The sequence below is a fragment of the Cherax quadricarinatus genome, chromosome 59, assembly GCF_038502225.1.
Source record: "Cherax quadricarinatus isolate ZL_2023a chromosome 59, ASM3850222v1, whole genome shotgun sequence".
NCBI classification, from domain to species: domain Eukaryota; kingdom Metazoa; phylum Arthropoda; class Malacostraca; order Decapoda; family Parastacidae; genus Cherax; species Cherax quadricarinatus.
In genome coordinates this window covers 3,676,532-3,695,064 of record NC_091350.1, presented here as the reverse complement: position 1 = coordinate 3,695,064, position 18,533 = coordinate 3,676,532, and positions in this window count along the sequence as shown.

Genomic DNA, 18,533 nt, shown 5'->3' with positions numbered 1-18,533 from the left:
TTATTTCTCCATATTTTAAAGATATGGTACGATACAAAAATTGAAAATAAAAAAAATACCAGGAAAGGGCCTAACAATCAATTGGAGACGAAGAATGATCATAGATTTAGATTTTGCCGCTGAAGCGGCTGGTTTATTACTCAAATGTATTTTGATCTGGAGGAATTTAATACCGTGTCTCAAAATTTTTAACAATTTCTATATCCATATGACTCCTAAATGTATTCTCATTAACGGTATTCTTCACGTATTGGTTTTCCCCCACTTTTCAACAATTTTAAGGTTGCAACACCTCAGTATTGCTAACTTTCGTTTTTTGTGTCACCCTGTATGTACTCACCCGTATGTTCCTGCAGGGATCGATTCACAGCTCCCAGCCCCTGTGTTTGTGTGTGTGTGTGTGTGTGTGTGTGTGTGTGTGTGTGTGTGTGTGTGTGTGTGTGTGTGTGTGTGTGTGTGTGTGTGTGTGTGTGTGTGTGTAAATCTTACTCACATAATTAACTCAGAGAGAGAGAGAGAGAGAGAGAGAAAGAGAGAGCATTGAACAGAATAAATTATATGCAAAACTGCAATATATTCTTCGTAAGTATATAAAAAATAGCAAAGCTTGGTGGAAAAATATTGAGATTTCTCCTTGAAGTTGTTGGAATATTCTCCTTCTCCTCCTCCTCCTCCTCCTCCTCCTCCTCCTACTACTACTACTACTACTACTACTACTACTACTACTACTACTACTACTACTACTACTACTACTACTACGATTACCACTACTTCTACTACAACAACAATTACTTCTACTACTACTATTACTACTACTACGACTACTACTACTACTACTACTATTACTACTACTACGACGACGACTACTACTACTACGACTACTACTACTACTACTATTGCTAGTACTACTACTACTACTACTACTATTACTATTACTACGACTACTACTACCTCAACAAGCCCACCCCACCAACAAGCCTCAACAACCCTGCCCACAGACCTACCCAAACAATCCACACCCAAATCTAAACTGCAACTTCACAATAGAAGGAAGATCATTACAGTTTGTCTCCACTTCTTCTTTCTCACTCTCTCTTTTGTTTCCCCTCCTTTCTCCCTCTCTCCTTTGTCCCCTTCCCTAGCGCTTTTCCCCTCCCTCCTCCCCCTTTCTTTTATTATCACCCGTCTCTCATTAATGTGTTCTCGTTGCTGTTCCTCCCTATTCCATCCTCTCTTCTTTCATTGCTTCGTCCCTTATTCCGTTTCTTATCTCCTTTGATTTCCGCCTCTTCTCTTTTATCTTTCCTTTCTCTTTCATTCTCACCTCTACTCTTTCATTCCCTCCTCTTCCGCTCCTTCCCCCGTTCTTCCATTTCCTTTTCATCCATTCCCTCTTCTTTCTTCCTCTCTTCTTGCATTCCTTCTAATTTACAGTTTCCTCCACTTCGTTTATTGGCCAGTAGCTCGATCGCTAGCGCACTCGGCTCACACACTGAGGCCCGGGGTTCGAATCTCCTCCGGTACGGCTGGAAAACATTAAGGAGGTGTTTCCATAAGGCACCTACTGTCCCTGTTCACCCGTTATTTCAAATGTATTCCGATAGGTATCTAATTCTAGGTGTTTGTAAACCTAGAGGTTCGTATCTATCACTGAATGTACACCGAAAGGTGTGTATATCTCAGTATATACGTACCCTGAGAGGTGGAAATCTCATTGTATATACCTCGAGAGTTGTGTACACCGCATTAAAGTAGAAATGAGCCTAGAGGTGTATATTTCTATACATATACACCGACTACAGATAAATGTCTCTCGGTGTATATACACTACGAATATATACTTCAGCACTGCAGCCTTCAACGACCCTCGTGAAGTCGATAGCTTTTAAAGCCTACCAACACACGAACTAAATGAGAAGATTACTAATGAGATCATTGTGCTTGGTGTGCCCTCGCTTACGTTGTACAGAGAGCCCACTCGCTAACGTTGTCACATTTAGCTGAGAATAGATGGCGATAGATCTGTCACCATCAGCTGACTGATAATGACGCAATTTGCGGAAGGATAATGGAGAATTAAAATATGTGCTAGAAGATAGGGAACTATTCGGGTACAAAGACCCCATTAAATAACTCATATCTCCGACACCATCTATCGGACACTGCTGGGTGCCTGTCTTGTTGAGGAGCCTGCTGCCGCATTCCATCTCTTCCTTATATAGGCTTGATCCTCCTCCTCCTCCTCCTCTTCTTTCTCCTCCTCTCTTTCTCCATCTTCTTCTTCCTTCCTTTCTTTCTTCTTCTTCTTCTTCTTCTTCTTCTTCTTCTTCTTCTTCTTCTTCTTCTTCTTCTTCTTCTTCTTCTTCTTCTTCTTCTCTTCCTTCTTCGTCCTCGAAGTTTGCCTGTTATTCTACGTTCTCTTAATGTATTTATGTTATTTGTACCTCCAGCCTTGCTTTTTCATCCATTTCATTCTCTACTCCCCATTTCTTATTCCATTCTTTTTCTGCCCCCTAATTCTGAACGGAGACAGGTAAAAACTGCAGAACATGCCTTTTCTCTGACAACTTTTCGCTCCGAGTAGTGCAAATAGAGTCATGGCTTAGCAAAGCGCTACGCAGAGCCAAATGTTTTCCCAGTGAAGGCCTGTTCTACATTTCGCCTTTGTGTTCATACAGATAATACTCCATTTCGTCACTCTTCCTAATTCTATTCCACCTCATCTCCTCCATTCCTCCAGTCTTATCATGGCTGGTTAATTGGGCTTACCTGGAGGTTACCTGGAGGTTATTCCGGGGATCAACGCCCCCGCGGCCCGGTCCACGACCAGGCCTCCCGATGGATCAGGGCCTGATCAACTAGGCTGTTACTGCTGGCCGCACGCAGTCCAACGTACGAGCCACAGCCCGGCTGATCCGGCACTGACTTTAGGTATCTGTCCAGCTCTCTCTTGAAGGCAGCCAGGGGTTTATTGGCAATTCCCCTAATGCTTGATGGGAGGCTGTTGAACAGTTTTGGGCCCCGGACACTTATGGTGTTTTCTCTTAGTGTACCAATGGCGCCCCTACTTCTTATTGGCGGCATTTTGCATCGCCTGCCCAGTCTTTTACTTTCGTAGGGAGTGATTTCTGTGTGCAGATTTGGGACCATTCCTTCCAAGATTTTCCAAGTGTAGATTATGATATATCTCTCCCTCCTGCGTTCCAACGAGTACAAGTCAAGTGCTTCCAAGCGTTCCCAGTAGTTAAGGTGCTTGACAGAACTTATAAAGCCTCTTACTGCTCAAAGGGTTATTAAGGTTGCAGATCACCTGTTGACCGTATAAAATAAATCAAAGTAAGCTTTTATTATATAAATAGTGAGACATACACCTCTCGGAATAAATAAATATGGTGTCTTCTTATCACTTTCCTCATCCCTTCTTCATCACCTTCATTACTCTCCACATCCCTCAGTCATGAGACATAAACCTGGGTTCATCACCGCCTTGAGTCGTGACGACCAAAACAACGGGGACCACCGCTGCCAGATATTAACAAAGGGACGTGTAAACACAAAGGTTACATCGGCGCCTAGAGCGAGAGGCCAACACTGGAGGCGTTGCAATTAGACAATTATTGAATTTTTAACGCCCTGATGCATACCCCCTTAAGTACCCCCTTCTCCCTTCCACCCCACATCTCTTCGTTCAAGAGGGCGAAACTCCGTGAGACGAAATGGCGTTCGAAACCGTGTCGGACGAGTGGCGCCGCGACAACTATCCTAGACAAGAAGAACACACATCCACTGGTCGAGAAACGAGTGTGGAGATAAAGGAGACGCAGGGAAGAATAGACGTGAATACAGCGTGAAAGAGACGATAAACAGAGAAAAAACCCTGCGACTAATGGAATTAAAAAAATTGAGTCCATGAGAAAGGAGAGGGAGAGAAGAGAGAGAGAGAGAGAGAGAGAGAGAGGAAAGGGAAAGGGAAGAGGGGTGTTAAATGATCCTATCAGAATAGAGCGAGCGGTGAGTCAGTCATTTTAAGCAGGGTAAACATATGTTTTAAGGCGTTTTACCCAGAGTGTTGGTATTATCACCCACAGTATAGTATTATCAATTGGTGCGTCATTAATGCCACCAGGGTTGGGAGGTATTGCCACCCACAGCAGGACATTGACACCCTCAGTAGGACATTGTTACCCACAGTGGGGCATTGGAACCTGCATTGGATCATTATCACCCAGACAGGATATGTATACCGTGAGGTATATATCTGTTAGTGTATATATACTGAGAAATTAATCCGTACTTTGACTGGTGGTAAATAACCCTAATGACCCTCCAGTAGTCTAGTGGCTTTAAACCCCATTAATATGTTCACCCACAGTAGCACATTATTAAATTTCTCCGAGGGCAAAACAACGTATAATAGATAATTTCCCTGCTTCAGGAATCACTGAATTAGCTATTGCGGTGTGGTGGGGGGACCAGTGTTGTCCTCGTAAGATTAGCATCAAGGAGGTGAGGTTCCTTGATGCCGGTGAAGGGCACTTGGTCCGAGGAATTGAAGCTATCCTCTTCCTCTGATCAAACCTGATTAATTACTATTCCACAGGTGCTATGCAACCTGTGGAATTAACTTGATGCTACACTGAACGATGTGAGGCACTTTCCAACATATTTCAAATTCCCTCTACAAATATATATATATATATATACATAACAGATTTAATGCTATATTGTGTAGAAATACACAAATGATTAACTTATTAATCAAAATTCCTCTCTAAAACGTTAGATATAAGGTAATATAAGTCAGTATTGGCTTCACAAAGCCCCTCTATAATTCATTTATAGGAAATGAACGGATAAACATTGAGTTGATACAAATTGAGTGTCCGTGGTTCGATCTCCTGTACGGGTGGAAAGATTGGGTGTGTTTCCTTGCATCTGTTGTCTCTGTTGTGGTTGTGAGGCAGATAGACAGACTGAAGCAAAATAAGTCGCCGGGTCCTGATGAGGTTTTTTCAAGGGTTCTTAAGGAATGCAAAATGGAACTCTGTGAACCATTAACTAATATTTTTAATTCATCTCTTCAAACAGGTGTAGTGTCTGATATGTGGAAGATGGCTAATGTAACTCCTATTTTTAAAACAGGGGACAAGTCGTTACCGTCAAATTACCGCCCAATAAGCCTGACCTCAATTGTAGGCAAATTACTAGAGTCAATTATAGCTGAGATTATAAGAAGCCATCTCGATAAGCATAGCTTGATTAATGATACTCAGCATGGATTCACAAGAGGCCGGTCTTGTCTAACTAATTTATTAACTTTCTTCAGTAAAGCTTTTGAGGCTGTTGACCACAATAAAGAATTTGATATTATTTACTTAGATTTTAGTAAGGCTTTTGATAGAGTTCCGCACCATAGACTGTTAAAGAAAGTGGCAGCTCATGGCATTGGGGGAAAAGTGCTCTCGTGGATCGAGTCATGGCTCACTGATAGGAAGCAGAGAGTGTCCATAAATGGGGTTAAATCCGAGTGGGGATCTGTAACAAGTGGCGTTCTACAGGGATCAGTCTTGGGCCCGTTGTTGTTTATAATATATATCAATGATCTTGATGAGGGAATTACTAGTGATATGAGCAAATTCGCCGATGACACAAAGATAGGTAGGATAATTGATTCAAACGTAGATGTTAGGGAACTTCAGGAGGATTTAAACAAACTCTATTCTTGGTCAGAAAAGTGGCAGATGCAGTTCAATGTAGATAAGTGCAAGGTTCTGAAGCTTGGGAGTGCCCATAACCCTAGTACTTATAAATTAAATGATGTAGAACTTAGCCATACAGATTGCGAAAAGGACTTGGGGGTTATGGTGAGCAAACCTTAAACCAAGACAGCAATGCCTAAGCGTACGTAATAAGGCAAATAGATTAGGATTTATATCAAGAAGTGTAAGCAACAGAAGTCCAGGGTCATACTCAGCTTTATACATCATTAGTAAGGCCTCACCTTGATTATGCAGCTCAGTTCTGGTCTCCGTATTACAAAATGGAATTCGTTAGAAAACATTCAGCGTAGGATGGCATCAGAAATCTTCCTTATGAAGAAAGATTGAAGATCTTAAGTTACACACTTGTTAGACGAAGAATGAGGGGAGACCTGATCGAAGTGTATAAGTGGAAGATAGGTATTAATAAAGGGGATATTAAAAGGTCTTGAGGATGTCTCTCCAAGAAAGAACCCGCAGTAATGGATTTAAATTAGATAAGTTTAGATTTGACATAGGAAAGTATTGGTTTGGAAATAGGGTAGTTGATGAGTGGAACAGTCTACCTAGTTGGGTTATTGAGGCTAGGACTTTGGGTAGTTTCAAATCTAGGTTGGATAAGTACATGAGTGGGAAGGGTTGGATTTGAGTGGGACTTTCACATCAGAGCTTATTTCTTGGGTAGCATTGAAAATTGGGTTGGGTAAATGTTTTGTTAGTGGGATGAATTGTAAAGGACCTGCCTAGTATGGGCCAGCAGGCCTCCTGCAGTGTTCCTCCTTTCTTATGTTCTTATGTTCTTATGTTCAAATAGCAGCAGGTAGGTATCTGGGAATCAGTCGACTGGTGTGGGTCGAATCCTGGGAGGGACAAGATCTTACCTAAGGTACCTAAAATACTCTGCATAACCAAAGGGGATTTCTATATAGTATGTCACTGATGTCAGCTATGGTCTGTAGAAGTTGTATCGTGTACTTGTAGAAATAAAGATTCTTCTTCTTCTTCTTCTTCTTCTTCTTCTTCTTCTTCTTCTTCTTCTTCTTCTTCTTCTTCTTCTTCTTCTTCTTCTTCTTCTTCTTCTTCTTCTTATTATTATTATTATTAGGGAGGGTTGGACTGGTCAGAGAAGATTACGTGACAAATACATTTTCCGGACGCAGATTCACTCCGTCGTAACCTCATGGGGTCCTGTGTTTGTGTACTCACTTAACTGTACTCCCCTAATTGTGGTTGCAGGGGTCGATACTCAGCTCCTGGCCCCGCCTCTTCACTGAACGATTTTATGTGTGTGTGTGTGTGTGTGTGTGTGTGTGTGTGTGTGTGTGTGTGTGTGTGTGTGTGTGTGTGTGTGTGTGTGTGTGTGTGTATGAATGTCTATCTATTTGTCTGTCTCTGTCTATCTGTGTGTGTGTGCGCGCTCCTACGTGTTGTTTACCAGCCGCATGCTCACAATACTGGTCTACACTTGGCCAGACACTAATAAATCATTTACACGGGGCGATTTACAGCCTCCTGAGGCGCAGTGACGTTGCAATTATTCGGACAGTGAAAAGACAATCCTTACTTAATGACCATTAATGACCCACGTTAACTTAAATGAATGATTTTATTTGTGATTTATTATTATTTTGATTATTATTATTTATATAATAATAATAATAATAATAATAATAATAATAATAATAATAATAATAATGATTATTATTATTATTATTATTATTATTATTATTTTGATGATAATTATTTTTATTGATACTTATAATATTTATTATTATTATTATTTATATTATTATTATTAGTATTTATATTATTATTATTATTTATATTATTATTATTATTATTATTATTATTATTATTATTATTATTATTATTATTATTATTATATAAATAATTATTATATAAATAATAAACACGTAGGGGTCATATAGCGCTTGGGGCGAGGAAATCAGTGTTCCCCGAAGGAGAGGACGCGTCCAGTTCCTTGGATCAAGAGCCTCTACCCAGCATAATGTTTGAGAAATAGTCTTCATTCCAGAAGAGTGTCTTGATGCTGGCGAAGGGTTCCTGATCCGAGGAATTGGAGGTAATTCCTCTCTTCTGTGGAGTAAACCTAAATACCTTGGATATTTCACCAATTGATTGACTCTTCTAGGTTTAGAATTTCCTCAGGAATAATAATAATAATAATAATAATAATAATAATAATAAGAAGAAGAAGAAGAAGAAGAAGAAGAAGATGAAGAATTGGCGGGTAAAAAAGGGTGTCCACACTGTGTGTGTAGACAGCCTGTACTGTCTGCACAGACAGCCTATGCTGTCTGCCAGCTTAGTTCATATTTCGCGCCACTAAGGTGCTGCCCTCTGGGCCTGTCCAGGTCTGTGGGATGTTGGTCCCACACGCACTCACTCTCACAGCGGCCTAGCAGCAAGACAGAAGGAACTAGTAGCTCTCTCCCTCGTGGGATGGCCCTACCCGGGTCATGGGCACAACACACAAGCCTGTGTACCCACCACGACTTTACAAATAAAGTAAGAAGCCTCCGAAGACGTTTATCATTCACACCCCGCTTGCAGAAATACCAAATAATCTCGTTATATGTGTAAACAGTGCGTGTGTCCACACTGTGTATGTATCCACACTGTGTGTGTCCACACTCTCTGTGTCCACAATCTCTGTGTCCACACTCTCTGTATGTCCACACTGTGTGTGTGTCCACACTCTCCGTGTGTAAACGCCGTGTGTGTCCACACCATATATATATATATATATATATATATATATATATATATATATATATATATATATATATATATACATACATATTTCGCCTGCTTTTGAGAATTCCTTGCATGGTTAAAATCTCTAGTAAGGCTGATGCATGCAGAGGATGAGATGAAAAGCTGTAAGCCTTCTCCATGAAAGCTGGCTGCCTTGGATCAAACGTCTAGCGCATGCTGGACGCCAAGGTATTGGTCCAGTGTGGTGAGAATGGTTAGGCACTGCGTACCTTGTTCCAAGGTTCGAGTCTCCTTCAGCCAGAGATCAGTGTGTATATTTCGCCTGCTCTTGCGGATTCCTTGCATATATATATATATATATATATATATATATATATATATATATATATATATATATATATATATATATATATATATATATATATATATATATATATATATATACCCGAAAAAGAAAAACTTTCACCATCATTCACTCCATCACTGTCTTGCCAGAAGGGTGCTTTACACTACAGTTTTTAAACTGCAACATTAACACCCCTCCTTCAGAGTGCAGGCACTGTACTTCCCATCTCCAGGACTCAAGTCCGGCCTGCCGGTTTCCCTGAACCTCTTCATAAATGTTACTTTGCTCACACTCCAACAGCACGTCAAGTATTAAAAACCATTTGTCTCCATTCACTCCTATCAAACACGCTCACGCATGCCTGCTGGAAGTCCAAGCCCCTCGCACACAAAACCTCCTTTACCCCTTCCCTCCAACCTTTCCTAGGCCGACTCCTACCCCGCCTTCCTTCCACTACAGACTGATACACTCTTGAAGTCACTCTGTTTCGCTCCATTCTCTCTACATGTCCGAACCACCTCAACAACCCTTCCTCAGCCCTCTGGACAACAGTTTTGGTAATCCCGCACCTCCTCCTAACTTCCAAACTACGAATTCTCTGCATTACATTCAAACCACACATTGCCCTCAGACATGACATCTCCACTGCCTCCAGCCTTCTCCTCGCTGCAACATTCATCACCCATGCTTCACACCCATATAAGAGCGTTGGTAAAACTATACTCTCATACATTCCCCTCTTTGCTTCCAAGGACAAAGTTCTTTGTCTCCACAGACTCCTAAGTGCACCACTCACCCTTTTCCCCTCATCAATTCTATGATTCACCTCATCTTTCATAGACCCATCCGCTGACACGTCCACTCCCAAATATCTGAATACATTCACCTCCTCCATACTCTCTCCCTCCAATCTGATATCCAATCTTTCATCACCTAATCTTTTTGTTATCCTCATAACCTTACTCTTTCCTGTATTCACTTTTAATTTTCTTCTTTTGCACACCCTACCAAATTCATCCACCAATCTCTGCAACTTCTCTTCAGAATCTCCCAAGAGCACAGTGTCATCAGCAAAGAGCAACTGTGACAACTCCCACTTTATGTGATTCTTTATCTTTTAACTCCACACCTCTTGCCAAGACCCTCGCATTTACTTCTCTTAAAACCCCATCTATAAATATATTAAACAACCATGGTGACATCACACATCCTTGTCTAAGGCCTACTTTTACTGGGATATAATTTCCCTCTTTCCTACATACTCTAACTTGAGCCTCACTATCCTCGTAAAAACTCTTCACTGCTTTCACCTGCAACATCTGCCACATTGGCCCCCTATCCACCCTGTCATACGCCTTTTCCAAATCCATAAATGCCACAAAGGCCTCTTTAGCCTGACTTAAGAAATCGTAATGACACGATTGCAAATAAACCATACCCCCGGCCGGGATTGAACCCGCGGTCATAGAGTCTCAAAACTCCAGCCCGTCGCGCTAGCCACTAGACCAGCTAGCCACAATAAGATTCATCCAACTAGGTATATTTCTACACCATAGGAAAGTTAGCACAGGCACCTCTGTGACCACAAATGGTTTATTTGCAATCGTGTCATTACGATTTCTTAAGTCATGTTGACGGCAGTGAAGGGACTTGAGCTAGAGTTCGTCACGGCCACGCTAGCTGGAGATTCGTCTGTAAAAACTTGCATTTGTGGTCACAGAGGTGCCTGTGCTAACTTTCCTATGGTGTAGAAATATACCTAGTTGGATGAATCTAATTGTGGCTAGCTGGTCTAGTGGCTAGCGCGACGGGCTGGAGTTTTGAGACTCTATGACCGCGGGTTCAATCCCGGCCGGGGGTATGGTTTATTTGCAATCGTGTCATTACGATTTCTTAAGTCATGTTGACGGCAGTGAAGGGACTTGAGCTAGAGTTCGTCACGGCCACGCTAGCTGGAGATTCGTCTGTAAAAACTTGCATTTGTGGTCACAGAGGTGCCTGTGCTAACTTTCCTATGGTGTAGAAATATACCTAGTTGGATGAATCTTATTGTGGCTAGCTGGTCTAGTGGCTAGCGTGACGGGCTGGAGTTTTGAGACTCTATGACCGCGGGTTCAATCCCGGCCGGGGGTATGGTTTCTCTTTAGCCTTATATAAATACTGTTCACTTATATGTTTCACTGTAAACACCTGGTCCACACACTCCCTACCTTTCCTAAAGCCTCCTTGTCCATCTGCTATCCTATTCTCCGTCTTACTCTTAATTCTTTCAATAATAACTCTACCATACACTTTACCAGGTATACTCAACAGACTTATCCCCCTATAATTTTTGCACTCTCTTTTGTCCCCTTTGCCTTTATACAAAGGAACTATGAATGCTCTTTGCCAATCCCTAGGTACCTTACCCTCTTCCATACATTTATTAAATAATTGCACCAACCACTCCAAAACTATATCCCCACCTGCTTTTAACATTTCTATCTTTATCCCATCAATCCCGGCTGCCTTACCCCCTTTCATTTTACCTGCTGCCTCACGAACTTCCTCCACACTCACAACTGGCTCTTCCTCACTCCTACAAGATGTTATTCCTCCTTGCCCTATACACGAAATCACAGCTTCCCTATCTTCATCAACATTTAACAATTCTTCAAAATATTCCCTCCATCTTCCCAATACCTCTAATTCTCCATTTAATAACTCTCCTCTCCTATTTTTAATTGACAAATCATTTGTTCTCTAGGCTTCCTTAAATTGTTAATATCCAAAACTTTTTCTTATTTTCAACAAAATTTGTTGATAACATCTCACCCACTCTCTCATTTGCTCTCTTTTTACATTGCTTCACCACTCTCTTAACCTCTCTCTTTTTCTCCATATACTCTTCCCTCCTTGCATCACTTCTACTTTGTAAAAACTTCTCATATGCTAACTTTTTCTCCCTTACTATTCTCTTTACATCATCATTCCACCAATCGCTCCTCTTCCCTCCCACACCCCTTTCCTGTAACCACAAACTTCTGCTGAACACTCTAACACCACATTTTTGAACCTACCCCATACCTCTTCGACCCCATTGCCTATGCTCTCATTAGCCCATCTATCCTCCAATAGTTGTTTATATCTTACCCTAACTGCCTCCTCTTTTAGTTTATAAACCTTCACCTCTCTCTTCCCTGATGCTTCTATTCTCCTTGTATCCCATCTACCTTTTACTCTCAGTGTAGCTACAGCTAGAAAGTGATCTGATATATCTGTGGCCCCTCTATAAACATGTGCATCCTGAAGTCTACTCAACAGTCTTTTATCTACCAATACATAATCCAACACACTACTGTCATTTCGCCCTACATCATATCTTGTATACTTATTTATCCTCTTTTTCTTAAAATATGTATTCCCTAACTAAACCCCTTTTTATACAAAGTTCAATCAAAGGGCTCCCATTATCATTTACAGCTGGCACCCCAAACTTACCTACCACACCCTCTCTAAAAGTTTCTCCTACTTTAGCATTCAGATCCCCTACCACAATTACTCTCTCACTTGGTTCAAAGACTCCTATACATTCACTTAACATCTCCCAAAATCTCTCTCTCTCCTCTACATTCCTCTCTTCTCCAGGTGCATACACGCTTATTATGACCCACTTTTCGCATCCAATCTTTACTTTAATCCACATAATTCTTGAATGTACACATTCATATTCTCTTTTCTCCTTCCATAACTGATCCTTCAACATTACTGCTACCCTTACCTTTGCTCTAACTCTCTCAGATACTCCAGATTTAATCTTATTTATTTCCCCCCACCGAAACTCCCCTACCCCCTACAGCTTTGTTTCGCTTAGGGCCAGGACATCCAACTTCTTTTCATTCATAACATCAGCAATCATCTGTTTCTTGTCATCCGCACTACATCCACGCACATTCAAGCATCCCAGTTTTATAAAGTTTTTCTTCTTCTCTTTTTTAGTAAATGTCTACAGGAGAAGGGGTTACTAGCCCATTGCTCCCGCCATTTTAGTCGCCTCATACGACACGCATTGCTTACGGAGGAAAGATTCTTTTCCACTTCCCCATGGACAATAGAAGAAATAAAGAAGAACAAGAGCTATTTAGAAAAAGGAGAAAAACCTAGATGTATGTATAAATATATGCATGTGCGTGTCTGTGAAATGTGACCAAAGTGTACGTAGGAGTAGCAAGATATCTCTGTTAACTAGCGTGTTTATGAGACAGAAAAAAAACCCAGCAATCCTACCTTCATGCAAAACAGTTACAGGTTTCTGTTTCAGAGTCATCTGGCAGGACGGTAGTACTTCCCTGGGTGGTTGCTGTCTACCAGCCTACTACCTACCTACATTATATATATATATATATATATATATATATATATATATATATATATATATATATATATATATATATATATATATATATATATATATATATATATATATATGCAAAACAACCACTCTGAAAGAATAGAGAAATTCCAAGCGCTTTCGTGACTAGTCACGAAACGCTTGGAATTTCTCTATTCTTTCAGAGTGGTTGTTTTGCATATTTTGAAATCACCTGTTTACTGTGATCTTATTGCATATATATATATATATATATATATATATATATATATATATATATATATATATATATATATATATATATATATATATATATATATATATATATATATATATATATATATGCATTAAGATCACAGTAAACAGGTGATTTCAAAATATGCAAAACAACCACTCTGAAAGAATAGAGAAATTCCAAGCGCTTTCGTGACTACTCACATTATCAAGGAACTATGAAAGTGAAGCATCCAAGGACGCTATATAAGGGGTCCGGCCAGCACCTCACTATCAGATCCCACAACGGTTAAACCCGTGACGCGCGGCGAGCCAACTTGGATAGGTCCTTTGCAAAACTCACCCCCAAGCTATTTATTTGTCCAGTGTATTATTAAATTCTTCCCAAATTCTATTAATTACATGTATGGACTAATAAAAACACACAAACCAGGGAATCCAGTCAGACCAATTATTAGCTCCATAGGGTCAGTTTCATATAAATTATCCAAATGGCTTGTTGATATTTTGAGCCCTATTGTTGGCAAAATTTCTAACTTTAATGTTAAAAACAACATAGACTTGGTTGATAAATTAAGCTCCTTGACTGACTTAAATGATTTTAACATGGTTAGTTTTGATGTTACTTCCTTGTTTACGAAAGTTCCTGTTGATGATTTATTTTCTTATCTGAAGAACTCGTTAACTATGATTTACCATTGCCAGTTCCTACTATCATTAAACTTATTAAACTTTGCATTGTTGATGCAAAATTTGTATTTAATGATAAGTTTTACACTCAGAAGTTTGGTATGGCAATGGGAAATCCTCTTTCACCTGTTCTTAGTAACCTATACATGGAATTTTTTGAAACAAGGTTGCTTAACACAATCCTCCCTAATAGAGCTAAATGGTTCAGATATGTTGATGACATTTTGTGTCTTATGCCCAAAAATGTAGATATACACCATTTTCTTGGAAAATTAAATAGCTTAGCCCATTCTATAAACTTTACTGTTGAGTTTGAAGAAAATAACTCATTGCCTTTTCTAGATGTTTTAATTATTAAGGGTAATAATGAATTCAAATTTAAAATTTACAGAAAATCTACAAATAACTGTTCCTATGTCCACTATTATTCTTCACATCAAGATAGAGTCAAACTGTCTGTTTTCTCATCAATGTTTTTGAGAGCTTTACGAATTTGTAGTCCTGAGTTCATAGATGAGGAAATATCCAAAATTTATGAAATAGGTAATGATTTAAAATACCCAAGAAATGTAATTGATAAATCTTTTAAAGTTGCTAGAAACACTTTTTATAATCCAAAAAGGGGCAACCAGCCTTATTCAACTAAAAATATGTTGGTTCTCCCCTACCATGAAAACTTGGTTGATATGCCTTCCCTTCTTAAGACTTTTAATACTAAAGTTGTATTCAAAAATCTTGATACAGTAAAAAAACTTTTGATTAAGAATTCCCCCCAAAATGCTGATGGATGTGTCTATAATGTGTCTAAAATTTGCGATAAAGTTTATTACGGTCAAACTGGTAAAAATCTCGAACTAAGATTAAAACAACATAAATATAGCATTAGAACTGGACAAGATTCCAATGCTCTATTTATTCATGTAAGAGATTTTAACCATCCAATTGATTTTCAAAAAGTTGAGAAAGTAGTATCAAGCAAGTCCATGGTCGACAGGAATATAATTGAATCTTGTTTCATAAAAAGCAGTTTTGACAATAATATGAATATTTCCTTTGGTTTATATAAATTATATCCATTTATAATTAATAGAATTTGGGAAGAATTTAATAATACACTGGACAAATAAATGTGAGGTCTTTGTTGATTATCAACCAGGTGGGTGATAGTGAGGATCCTGTGTGCTTGTATCACCATGTGGGTGACAGTGAGGATCCTGTGTGCTTGTATCACCATGTGGGTGATAGTGAGGATCCTGTGTGCTTGTATCACCAGGTGGGTGATAGTGAGGATCCTGTGTGCTTGTATCACCAGGTGGGTGATAGTGAGGGTCCTGTGTGCTTGTATCACCAGGTGGGTGATAGTGAGGGTCCTGTGTGCTTGTATCACCAGGTGGGTGATAGTGATTTTAGGTGAGGGTGAAGCCTGAGGTTTTATTATATACCTTTGATGGCATTTATTAAGACGCTTTGTCCATCATTCACACACACACACACACACACACACACACACACACACACACACACACACACATATATATATATATATATATATATATATATATATATATATATATATATATATATATATATATATATATAAATGAGAATAAATGTACTTCAGAGAATATCTTTTCATTTCTCTTCGGAGCTGTTTGTGTATTATCTTCCCTTACCTTCACCTCTTATTTATTTGTGTTGGTATCACAGTATGTTGTATCACAAATATAATGAGGTATGCATGTTGTGCTTCTTTATATTTATTTAGACTGATGAAATCTTTTGTGGTTTACTGACATGTTTGTCTGTAAATTTTAGACTATTATACATAGTGTGCTTGCTGACCGTTTCTCTATTAGCCTGTTATCGTTTGTCGATGGCACTTGTCAATAGACACTTGGCCTGGTGGTTTAGTGTGTGTGTGTGTGTGTGTGTGTGTGTGTGTGTGTGTGTGTGTGTGTGTGTGTGTGTGTGTGTGTGTGTGTGTGTGTGTGTGTGTGTGTAACGTTTGTATATTTGTGACATGACCCTTGAAGTTTGCTCACGAATGAAATCATACAGTCAGCTCCGTCACGAAACTGCATCGACTCCTTCTAGTGTGTTTGAACTCCATCATTATAGTGTGTCTTCTGATTCTAGTTGATGTATACTCCATCTATACACTACGTTTACCGCTTTCAGTTGACGAATAGTCCTCTTCAGATACCACGATGACAAAGGCAACAAGGGAAGGGGTGATAAAACCTTACTTAAGTTCACTCCTACCCACTTTAAATACCTTGTTAACGAATCCTTGAGAAATGGGTCAGAGGTAACCCATAGAGGGAGTTCAGTAATGCAAAAAAAAAAAAAATGTTTCCAGTGAAGAGCTGGTTCACCAGACTGTTTACCCTGGGAGAGAAAAGTATTTCCAGCAGGTTTATTGAGTGCTTCCAGTGGCGAAAAGAAATCAAGTCAAATAATCGGTCTTTCTCTGTTCCTGCTCCTCTTTCTCCAGCTCTTCTTCTCGTCCTCCTCCTTCTAATCATCCTCCTACTCATCCTCCCGCTTGTAATTACCTCTGACAGACGAAATTACCCCATTTGTTTTTGGTGCAGTCTCACACTTTCTGCCCCTCCCTCTCCTTCCCACTCTCCTTATCTCTCTATCTTCATTTCTCTCTCTCTTTCTCTCTCTCTCTCTCTCTCTCTCTCTCTCTCTCTCTCTCTCTCTCTCTCTCTCTCTCTCTCTCTCTCTCCCTCCCTCTCTTACGTAGATGAAGCAAGATTAAAGTAATTGAGCTCAAGTATTAAGAAAGTCAGAGTGATAATAGGAAGTACGTAGGTTCCATCCCGAGTTATCATAGAGCCTCTGTGGACGAGGCTCAAATATTTGATGGAGAAGGTGGAGGGAGTGGTAGATGAAGAAGATGACGAGCGGGAAGAGGAGGAGGATGATAAGGAGGATGAGAGGAAGAAGAGAAGAGTAAGATGGAGAGGAATAAGGAAAAGAGGGAAAGGATGAAGAATAAAAAGAGGAAAAGGATGTTTTCGTAATGGAGGATTAGGAGGAAGGAAAAAATTAAGGGGAAGAAGAAAAAGAGGAAGAGAAAGAAGAAGGATAAGAAGAAGAAGAAGAAGAAGAAGAAGAAGAAGAAGAAGAAGAAGAAGAAGAAGAAGAAGAAGAAGAAGAAGAAGAAGAAGGAGAAGAAGAAGAAGAAGAAGAAGAAGAAGAAGCAAAAGAGAAAGAGAATGCAATGGAAGAAGACAAAGAGGAGAAAGCTTAAGTGCTAGTTTAATCACTAATATCCAACACTGGTACACCAGTGCTAGTTTAATCACTAATATCCAACACTGGTATACCAGTGCTAGTTTAATCACTAATATCCAACACTGGTACACCAGTGCTAGTTTAATCACTAATATCCAACACTGGTATACCAGTGCTAGTTTAATCACTAATATCCAACACTGGTACACCAGTGCTAGTTTAATCAAAGTGACTAGTTTAATCACTAATATCCAACACTGGCACACCAGTGCTAGTTTAATCACTAATATCCAACACTAGTACACCAGTGCTAGTTTAATCACTAATATCCAACACTGGTACACCAGTGCTAGTTTAATCACTAATATCCAACACTAGTACACCAGTGCTAGTTTAATCACTAATATCCAACACTAGTACACCAGTGCTAAATTAATCACTAATATCCGACACTGATACACCAGTTCTAGTTTGACCATTTCGTCGATCACGTTTGAAACAATACAGACGTCAGGAGAAACTCTTGAAACAGAGAAATACTTCGTAAACAAATGAAAACAAGCTTTTACAAGGATAGCGATTCTCTCTACGTAGAGCTTTACTAAGACATGACGTTATGAAGCTCTATAATGAACGGAACATTGTTCTTCTTATGATCATTATTGTCGAAATTTTGATAGATATTTCCCTTAAATTTCATTTTAGAGTGTAAGTTTGATTAAAAATTATGATAAATCACGTTTTTAGTTTAGACATAACACTGATTCTCTCACTAAAAAAAATCTGATACACATAACGGAGATAAAACACCTCAATTACTGGGAGCGCTTGAGGTTTCTAAACCTGTATTCCCTGGAACGCAGGAGGGAGAGATACATGATTATATACACCTGGAAAATCCTAGAGGGACTAGTACCGAACTTGCACACGAAAATCACTCACTACGAAAGCAAAAGACTTGGCAGACGATGCACCATCCCCCCAATGAAAAGCAGGGGTGTCACTAGCACGTTAAGAGACCATACAATAAGTGTCAGGGGCCCGAGACTGTTCAACTGCCTCCCAGCACACATAAGGGGGATTACCAACAGACCCCTGGCAGTCTTCAAGCTGGCACTGGACAAGCACCTAAAGTCAGTTCCTGATCAGC